We start from the raw sequence: 10968 nt of genomic DNA, 5'->3' as shown, positions 1-10968 counted from the left end.
CGCTCGACTTGAAGCAGCGCTGCTTAGACCGATGGGTGTGTGTCATCAAAGTACTGCGAGAGCTATAAGAGAGCGGACGTCTCCTTATGCTTTCTCTCGCCGTACTTTGATGACACACACCCATCTGATCTTCAAGTCGAACACACCTCTTTATTCTCGTGTGTCACGTGACCGTGTAATCGCAGCCTCTGCGATTGAAAAATCGCGTTATTTCATATCGTGATATTATTGCAAATGCAATGAATCGTTCAGCCCTATTCTTGACCGTTATTTTGTTTTGATCTCTCCCCTGCGTTTCTGCGTGCGTCACTTCTGAGTGGCGCATGCACAAAGCCGACCTCATACGTCATGCTCCCGGAACTGCTTCTGTGTACAACAGTGAGCGCAAGCTAGATTCAAGTGATTATTACGTTTTGAATATGGATATTTTTCTTACAAAACGCATCGATTCGCTACAGAAGGCCTTTGTTCACCCCTCGGAGCTGTGTGAGACACTGTTTTTATGGATGGGCGATGTTTATTTAAGTTCTTTTGGACTGAAGCAATGCAACACCCGCTGAGTGACATTAAACAGCTTGAAAGATCAAAGACAATTTTTAATATAACTCCGACTGGATTCGTCTGAAAGAAGAAAGTCATATACACGTAGGATGCCTCGGGGGTGAGTAAAACAAAGCCTAATTTTCATTTTTGGGTGAACTAACCCTTTAATATGCATTATACAGAGGCAAGATGAAAAGAAAAAATACCATCTAAACTTTTCTAAAGACAGTAAGTTCCCCTCACATACATTTATATAAACTCCTATCCCTAATTGAATTGCGATTTGTTTAGCATCTCAACAGATTTGAATCGTCACATATTTAAATCGATTTTCAACCGGCTCGCAGTTAATCGTTACATCCCTACTCCTTACTTTAATAAAAACGTGAAAAAATTCATTGTGGACAACAGGATAGGTTTTTCAATGTCTCCTCATAATCCACACCATTCAGGAAAGAGAATCCCATATCAAAACCCATCCACAAATACTCACTGTTACAAATACACCCAAATCTGCCAACCCCAACATTACATATGCATAATAACAAATGCAAAACAATGCAAAAACATGCAACAATTGGTGTTCAACGCGGGCTGAAGAAAAACGCAACCGATAAAACCACTGCGGCGACACACCCTCTATACAACGATTCACATAAGCACCTGAAATACCTTTCAACGGCAAATTATCTTCAGAAAGAGCTTCAAGTGTCACATCCACTTTTAGGACAAAGAGACAAGAGCGGGAGAACTTCCACACAGTCCACAGACTGAGAGCGCATGTGAAGGAGAGACAGTGAAAAAATGAGAAGACAAGGCTAGACAAAACATTACATCAGTGCTACGAGCAAACACACACCGCGAAAGAATGTTCATTCTGCAGTGCATGTGACACACAGATACCACTCCTCCACTATATACTATAATCATAATATTTTTTGACATTATCATGTACTGTTTGTTTATATGCAAGCCTTTGTGCCTGTGGAAGAAAAAGAGGGCTTTGGGGGGTTTGTGGGAGGGGATGGGCAGAGGATATGCATCAATTAAACAGACCGGTGTGGTCCAGTATATGAGGGTAAAGAGGGAGGGAGGAACAACTAAATGAGAGAATAAGAGAGGGATTACAGGAAAGACACCATAACAAAGACAACAGATATGCTTTTTTCTATCAGCTCAAGTGTGCTTTATATGAGAGGATCAGATGGTAAGACGTGGCAAATGAAATCACCTCTTCATCTCTCACAGGCCAAAGATCTGACATGACCTTGTATGATCTAAAAACCTGATGAACTCTTTGAAGTATTCGGCTTCATATTAAAGTCTCTTACAGAGTGTATTATGACCTCAGATGTAGATTTACAAGAGGATAGTATTACATAAATGCCATGGACCTTTTACGTGGTAAACTGCTACAGAGATTTTCAGGCTTCTAGGAAAGAAACTGCACTAACATTTGGCCATTTCATTAGTGACAATAGAGTAGTATGCAACACATTTTGCATACTCTCTTCTAGAGAAGGTTTACCAAAACATGAATTCCACACTGACATCAAAACAACACACGTACCATTCAAAAGTTTAGGATCAGTAAGATTTTACTTTAAAAAATAAAAAATAAAAAAAAGATTAATGATAATAATAAAATAAAGAAATCATTAATAAAAAAAAAAAATTTAATGATAATAATAAAATAAATAAATAATACTTTTATTCAGCAAGGATGCATCAAATTTATCAAAAGTAATATGAGTAAAGACATACATTGATGCAACAAAAAATATATATACTTCAAATAAATGCCGTTCTTTTAATCTCAAAGAATCATCAAACTATCTTGAAAAAAGTATCTTGGTTTCCATAGTTTTAAATATTAAGCAGCAGCACAACTATCTTTAACACCGGGACTGATAATAATAAATTAAATTAAATAAAAAATAAATTTCGTGAGCACTAAATCAGCATATTACAATGATTTCTAAAGGATCATGTGACCCTGAAGGCTGTAGTAATGGCTGCTCAAAATTTGCAACAAACACACACACACACACACACACACACACACACACACAGGAGACCCTATCAATCATCTGATGACTTTGACTGAAGTGTTTAGAATTTGACTCCTGCTAAGCTGAACGCCTTTTCAAGAGATGACTGCTAACTCTACAACTCCTCCTCACATTTTGAGCACACAAGTGTGAGACCTTGTTTTAACACAGAGCTGTAAACCAACTAAATAAACCCAAATCTAAAATAGATCATACGGCACATACTTCACTGCCCACAAAGCCAGAACAGCAACAGACTGCACTGAGGGGGAGCAGGTTTGACCTACTGAGTGACAGTCAGTAACCTTTTGTGGTAGCTATAATCACACTACATGACCTGTTCGCTTAAGATTTAATACAACAGATGCTGTCACTACACCTCAATTGACCGATCTCTCTCTCTCCCACTCTAAATGCTCTGTGTTTGTCATATTTGTGGTAAGGTTGGATTGCTGCAGATGGATCAGCCTGTCAGTCAAACAGCACAGCAAACCACAGCACTCAAAACCAAAGCACAATAATGAACTGCCATATCAAATATCTCACTAAAGCCTATAAAGAGCTGCTTGGCACCACTCTGTCTGTTATTGGTTAGGTGATTACATTACTGGATGGATTGATTTTGTGTAATTGGCTAAAGGGATGAGATGAAGGGATTCAGTGGTCATCAACTGATAATGTATAAAACATCTTCATTGCAGAGGTAGTTCTGTCCAGCACTGAACCTCAAGTAGGGATGGGCGATTTTTTTTTTAATCAATTTAAAAGTTTTGTCATCATGATTATATATATTTTTTTTAAATCAAGGAATCATGGTTTTGAATAAAAATATTTGCAAACATTACAATTAGACACACTGTCAATACACCAAGGAAAACAGCCATAACCTCACAGAACACGTTATGAAAAGAAAACTGTAGAATTCCCTTAATAGTAAACCTTTAAGTCAAAAATTGAATCATTCAGTATTTATTATTATTTTTATTTACTTATTTATTGTGTAACAATTTAGATCAAATTTGCAGACATTTTTGCATATCCAAAAGAAAAGAACCCAAAGTAAGTTGAGGAAGTCACTCCCTTATAAAACACCGCATTCCATTCAGTGGAAGAGACATCGCCTGAGTGGATACGTGGATGGTCAACTCCAGAAAATCTCCACAGGAGGAAGGGAGTGTGCTACACACGGAGCAGGGGTGGAAAAAACTCAGGGGACATCAGAGAAGAACATCCTAGACACACACACTTGAATTTTTAACCTCTCTACCATTTATAGATCTCTAGCATTAGCGAGAGAGAAGGGTGGAGAACACATCAAAGGTCAGAGGGGGTCCATGTGCTTCTCAAATTAAAGATAAGTAATCTAGCAGGTCTCCATTGTCTTGGAGAGTGATTGTTTGTGTCTTTTAAAGTAAGAGAGAAGTAATCTTGGCTGTCATCAGTCTCACAATATCCCAAGTTGGATGGACGGACAGACAGACAGACTTCTCTGTGTATGCATGATCACTTCTGCTTTTAGTCTTGGCCACCGCAACTTCTGGTGTAATGCAGGGTATAGAAAAATTTGATAAAATTAAGTGGTAAAGGTATTTAAAGGTTCCAGATATGTAATATACTAAAATGCTATGTTTATATTAGTGCTGTGAAACGATTAATCGTGGTTAATCGCATCCAAAATAAAAGTATATATGTGTGTACTGTGTATATTTATTATGTATATATAAATAAACACATGCATGTATATATTTAAGAATAATATGTAATGTTTATATATTAAATATATTTATATATAATATAAATTATATGAATATAAATTATTTTCAAAATATATACTGTATGTGTATGTCTTCATATATACATAATAAATATACACAGCGCATACACCTATATTGAGTAAACAAAAACGTTTATTTGGGATGCGATTAATCACGATTAATCGTTTGACAGCAGTGCTGGGCGGTATACCGGTTCATACCGAATACCGGCTTGGCTGTCATCAGTCTCACAATATCCCAAGTTGGATGGACGGACAGACAGACAGACTTCTCTGTGTATGCATGATCACTTCTGCTTTTAGTCTTGGCCACCGCAACTTCTGGTGTAATGCAGGGTATAGAAAAATTTGATAAAATTAAGTGGTAAAGGTATTTAAAGGTTCCAGATATGTAATATACTAAAATGCTATGTTTATATTAGTGCTGTGAAACGATTAATCGTGGTTAATCGCATCCAAAATAAAAGTATATATGTGTGTACTGTGTATATTTATTATGTATATATAAATAAACACATGCATGTATATATTTAAGAATAATATGTAATGTTTATATATTAAATATATTTATATATAATATAAATTATATGAATATAAATTATTTTCAAAATATATACTGTATGTGTATGTCTTCATATATACATAATAAATATACACAGCGCATACACCTATATTGAGTAAACAAAAACGTTTATTTGGGATGCGATTAATCACGATTAATCGTTTGACAGCAGTGCTGGGCGGTATACCGGTTCATACCGAATACCGGTGTTTATTTTTGTTATGATATGAATTTTTTAAATACTGCAATACCTGTGTATGTCGCTTAAGCAACGTTCGGAACGCGACACTGTTTGAAAGGGGTCCCTTTTCACTGTTGCACTGTGGTGAGGGAACAGCTGTATGTGTTACTAAGCGTGAAAGTTCTGAAACTGAAGCTGTAGAACTAATAGAACATGATGACACAGAAGAACTCATCCACAATATCCACATTGACCGCCACAAATATCCACCGCCCCCTGCCATCAGCTCCCGCGTCTCACACACACACACGAGCGTGACTTCAGCACTAGATTTAGCAACTTTCAGACCCTTTTAGCAGCTTTTTTCCATGGAATATACATACTGACAAACCTAGCGTCTTTTTTGGATAAACTTTTAGCTATGGTTCAGTTGGAAGATTTCGCCAGTGCTGTCCCGCGAATGCGAGGTCTGACTTTCCCAGAGAAGTGTCACCTCTCTCGGAGTCTGTTCAGTGCAGCGAGCGGCAGAGAAGCAGCACATTCAGTTGGCCGTACCGCAGCCGACTCGTCAATAAATGAGTACAAAACAGCGTTTCCAAGCACCTGTCGCTTACTGATTGTTTGGAATTATAAATATGAGCGTAGTTCGTCTGTTAATATCACATGCACTTTTTAGTTTGTTGTTATTTTTTAGTTTGTTACTCAGACGCAGGCAGTGCGCTGCATGAGACAAAAAAGTAATATAGCCAAAACAACCGCATAGTGTAGATGAATGTTGATTTTATCAGACGATGCAGTGATTATAAATGAGAGTAACTCCTGGTTAACATGTATTAAAAGGGGTCGTGTTTAGTCTCTATTTAGTGCGGTATTTTTTGACAATATTCACTCATCATGACAGTAAAATAGGTCAACAGTATTTCCTCTCTCAATCAGTAGAAAATATGGTTAACACCCGTTCATGCATGGAAAAAAAAATACCGTCATGTACCGTGAAACCGGTATAATTTTGAAAAATACCGTGATATACATTTTTAGTCATACTGCTCAGCACTAGAATATACTATATTATTTAATCATAAAATTAGTTGAAATCAACAGATTTTTAAAATATTACAAAAAGAGTTTACTACTGCAGATTGCTATTAGACAATACTATACCAGAAGCTCGGGTAGCACAGCGGTTTTCAAGGAAATACTAGGGGTGGGGGAAAAAAACGATATAGCATAGTCGCGATATTTCCCTCGGCATTAATGTATCGATACACGGACGGCAAGTATCGATCTTTTATTATACTATTTGGTAGAATAATAAAATCAATTTATTTACAGTCCACTACACTCTTAAAAATAAAGGTGCTTCAAAACGTTCTTCAAGCGATGCCATAGAAGAACCATTTTTGGTTCCACAAAGAACCATTCAGTCAAAGGTTCTTTAAAGATCCATCTCTTTCTTACCTTTTTGTAATCTGAAGAACCTTCTTTCACCACAAAGAACCTTTTGTGAAACGAAGCTTCTTCAGATGTTAAAGGTTCTTTATGGAACCATTTAGACAAAAAGGTTCTTCTATGGCATCGTGAAGCACCTTTATTTTTAAGAGTGTAGATGGTGGTGTTGAGTTTTTTTTCTGGTGAGGTCAGCTGGGTCACCTTCAGCATGCAGTAAATTAGTCAAATAAAGATGGCGGGAAGTTATCTGGAAAGCCCCTTCCGCGTTTAAATTAGATGAAAGACTATGTTTTATTTATTTTAAATTTAACAGTAATTTACTTTCAAATGCCCCAATTGCTGAAGGGTCTGCACAACTTTTTTGTACAAGTTCAAGTTGCACTGTTCAAAATACCTGTAGTAGCACAGCAGTGCATACCTGTTTACATTTAACGTTAATTAAGGTGGACTAGATTAGACTGTAATACAAATAATTGAGTTTGCCAGGTGCATACAACATTTTTGACAGTTTGTCATAATCCCAATCCCATTTTGCACTGCAGCAATAAAACTGAAGTGAGATAAACAAACTGAGAAATGTTTCTTTTTAGTTAAAACAGATGTTGCCAAAGTTATCCTTTGGGGACATAATTTGAAGTTGAAAAAAGGTAATAAATTGCAATATATCGCAGAATATCGCAATATATTTAAAATTGCAATAATATTGTATCGTGACACAAATATCGTGATAATATCGTATCGTGGGGCCTCTGGTGATTCCCACCCCTAGGAAATACGTAGGCAGTTAGCGAGCACCGAGTCCTTTTACAGTAAAAAATAGGCAAACTACAAAAATTATCATTTAATAATCAATGAAATTGAATGGCAACAATCTAAGACACTGTTAGGTCCAAATAGAAAAGTGCACTAATGCTTACACATACATTTTAACTCATGCATGTAAACATTACCAATAGTCTGACCATAATGCTTCAGCATGTTTGACTTGAGGTTATAATGAACCTCATGTCTGTCTGTAAGAAGCGCTGTCTGCCTCTCACTTGCTTTCCACCTTCAGACAGATTCTGACACTGCTCTCAGCGAACTCAATAAACTCTCTGTTCAACACTGCACAGATGTCCAGAACAAACAACTCCTGCAGAAAATACAACACAACAATCCTTTGGGTGGTGTACCAATCTACTTGCATTGTGTATATGCTACATACAGTATGTGTACTGTACATTTAGTTTAGTTTATTTGTTTACAGGGGCAATGCACATTAATAAACATGATAGTAATGTACCAGAATTAGCCAGAAGGCTATTTTTCATCTGTAGACCCTTAATAGAACGTTAAAAGGTCACCCTAAAAAAAAAAACACTATCTATTTTTTTTTTTAAAGTTCTGTCATTAATTACTCACCCTCACATTGTTCCAAACCCTTAAGACCTTCATTCATCTTCATGTGCACTTAGGATGGGATAAATGCAGAGCACTAATTCCTAGTATTGACCATACTTGGCCACATGTCACGTCACTTTCACCTTTCCGGGCCTTAAAAGTGGTGGATCCATTGCTGTCTATGCAGGATCAGAAAGCTCTCGGATTTCATCAAAAATATCCATATAACTTGTGTTACGTTCCACGTGTGTTTTGTGTTCCGAAGATAAATGGAAGTCTTATGGGTTTGGGTGAGTAATTAATGACTTTTCATTTTAGGGTGAACTCTCTCTTTAAATACAATTTCAAATACTAACAAAAACACAGGCAACAAAATCCCACAAATTAATCATACTAAAAACATTGCATTGTAGAAAAATGTATCTAAACTCAATTGTGCTACATAAAAGGTAAAAAGAGATAAAGACAGATGAACATTTTTAAGGCTCATAATGGGCATTTCTCAGAAGTTCCCAGATAAATACTGGTAAGCGTTTGACAACATTAATGTTCTGTTCTAGTAGCTGACTGTTCACGAAACCAAAGGTCAAAGATTTTTGTCATAGCAAACTTTCAGAATCACTTCCTGTTGCCTAAACCCTTTGATCGACCAGGAACGTTTTTGAGTGGAAGAGTTCATCTGTACAGTGCTGACTATGGAAGCCAAGCCAGACTCTGTACCACAATGACTGTTAAGCTAAGATCAGATGTATGACCTATTAAACATCAGTCATCGTCAAAAGTACATAAACATCCAACATGTTTAGTTTACTACATTACCAGTTTCTGCATAAATTAACAAGCAATGACTAATTTAATCTCGACTTTCATACTAACCAGTTGTGTAAAGTTGACTGTGAAATGCTGGAGACAGAACATAAAAATGCGTCTTCTACTTTAAACTTACCAAAATGAAAAACAGAGCTAAACAGCAGCTCTGACATGATAGCAAAACCTTTATACAGTCCTTTTTAACAATTTAATAATACCTGTAACAATGACAAATTGGAAACTACTGAAAAGACTAATATTTACTTCCATTTATACTTGGATGTAATATAGAATTTTTACACTTATTTGCAGCAATTTACAGAAGATTAGAGACGACACTTCTCTATATGAAGTTTCTTCTTCAGTCACGGCTTTTTTAAGGGTTCCCACCCTTTATGACCATGACTTTTACAGTCATTCATGCCTAAGTTTTTTTTTAACAAGTCTTAAAGATTGCTGGCCTGGATTGGATCTCAACAAATGTACAAAAGTCTCCAAAAATAAATGAATAAAATATTCGAGTTGAATTACTGAAATAAATGAACTTTTCCACAACATTCTAATTTATTGAGATGCACCTGTAGAGGATTCGCTTTCTATATTTATATCTAGATTTAAATTCACTATTCCATTTTTTTTTAGGCAAAACTAATTTTAGAATTACCTGATATTTACATGTCTTCAATGACCAAGGGGGAACCTGCTTCCTACATACTCTATACTATACTCTTGAAATCAATCACAACAATATTACAAAACAAAGCACCCCATTGTCCAGCAGACATCAGTTAAACCTTTGTAACTAGTAAGCATTTCTTGGAAGGCTTCGCATTTAACATCACCACGTGCAAGGCACAGCAGCAAAGGTGAAGAGACAACGTCTGATAGCGTTTACCCAAAAACAAAAGTCACAAATCCAGACATTGCTCCAATAAGCTTCTACAGGTCTCACTCAGATCTGCAGTCTCTACATCATTCTAGAAGTACAAGTAAAATGCTCCACTGAATTCTACTCTAATTTCTGGTTAATCCATATGGAGTTGAATTGATTGCCTTGAGGGCATCTGTTTTACCCGGACCCTCTCCTCTGTTCACTTTCAGATGGTAAGGCCAGTGGTTTTGTTTGCTCAGAGTACACTGCATATGATAAGCCTCCAGTGCACTTAGATTCATACACTCTGACATATTAATTTCCTGTACAGAGACCATTTATATCAAGAAACCCAGTAACTTCCACATCTAGCAGACATAGCCTGAAGATTGCTGCGTCAGTTGTACTGATTGTATTTGAAATGAATCATTATCAGGCTAACTGTACACCATATTATACGGGTTCAAAAAGATTTTGGACCCAAATTACAGTAACGCCATAGATGTAACTCGTTTCGCAGGACAGGGCTAATGAAGATGTTTTGAGCTACATATGATTCTTCAAACAAACGAGACAAAAACATCTTATGTCTTTTCCAGGACATTTTCAACTCTTTCTATAAGACCGGACCACATTCCTGAATGATACAGATTTTCAGTCAGGGATGTTTACTCTTTCTCTCTGAGCCCAACTGATGCGCTACGGACACGACAGAGCCCTGTAGATGAACCCAGACAACAGAACACCCGAAAATGTACTTACATGACTGACTTTATATTACAATATAAAACGAAAACACAAAGACCATCTCTGTTCGCTCAGTTTTCCTCGAGAGTCCAGGTAACTGATCTCTACAGGTATTACATCCGCTGAAGTGATAAACTTTACTCACCTGGCATGCTAAAATGTTATTTGCTGCCGAAACCCACAGCGGTAAGATAGATTTGATTCTGGCTCTCAGTTCCGTGTTTGACGGTGTAAAATCTTGACTAACTGTTTCTCTCGCAGAGCCTCGAGCTCAAGCGGCTCGGTCACAAACGGTAACTACCGTGACTGCGCGCGCCTCCCCGTGTGCGGCATAAAAACAAAAAAAATGAATTCACAGCTACACTGCTGATTTTAAAGTGCATTTTATTATTTTAGAATACAGATCGTCCTTATGATCGAGTCCAAAATTGAGCTTTATTCCCTTTTCATTCTCACAAAAATATACAAAACATATTGATGTCTTAATAGTAGCCTATAAGAGCTAATAATATGTGACACAGCCTCAAAACAATGACTTAAAACAATTGTTTTTTCAAAACAAAGATCAACCATGAAATATTATATTAAAAAAAAAAA

The 10968-nt window shown here is 36.6% G+C and overlaps 1 protein-coding gene across 4 annotated transcripts in view; it reads right to left on the bottom strand.

Annotated features, from left to right (window-relative positions):
* Positions 1-10658, bottom strand: part of LOC107551487 (adenylate cyclase type 2-like) — a 56523-nt gene extending 45865 nt beyond the window's left edge. For 3 of the 4 annotated variants that reach the window (XM_016233097.1, XM_016233098.1, XM_016233099.1), the window contains exon 1: positions 10517-10658. The gene's annotated coding sequence lies outside the window, so the exon portion shown is untranslated. Of the gene's footprint in view, positions 1-1215; positions 1388-10516 lie in introns of those variants that run through there. The other variant, XM_016233096.1, reaches the window with a different exon arrangement.
* Positions 10659-10968: the final 310 nt, after the last annotated feature.

The sequence above is a fragment of the Sinocyclocheilus grahami genome, unplaced genomic scaffold (assembly GCF_001515645.1).
Source record: "Sinocyclocheilus grahami isolate Dianchi unplaced genomic scaffold, SAMN03320097.WGS_v1.1 scaffold425.1, whole genome shotgun sequence".
NCBI classification, from domain to species: Eukaryota; Metazoa; Chordata; class Actinopteri; order Cypriniformes; family Cyprinidae; genus Sinocyclocheilus; species Sinocyclocheilus grahami.
Note: the sequence above shows the minus strand (reverse complement) of the source record. Positions and strands in the feature narration are given on the sequence as shown.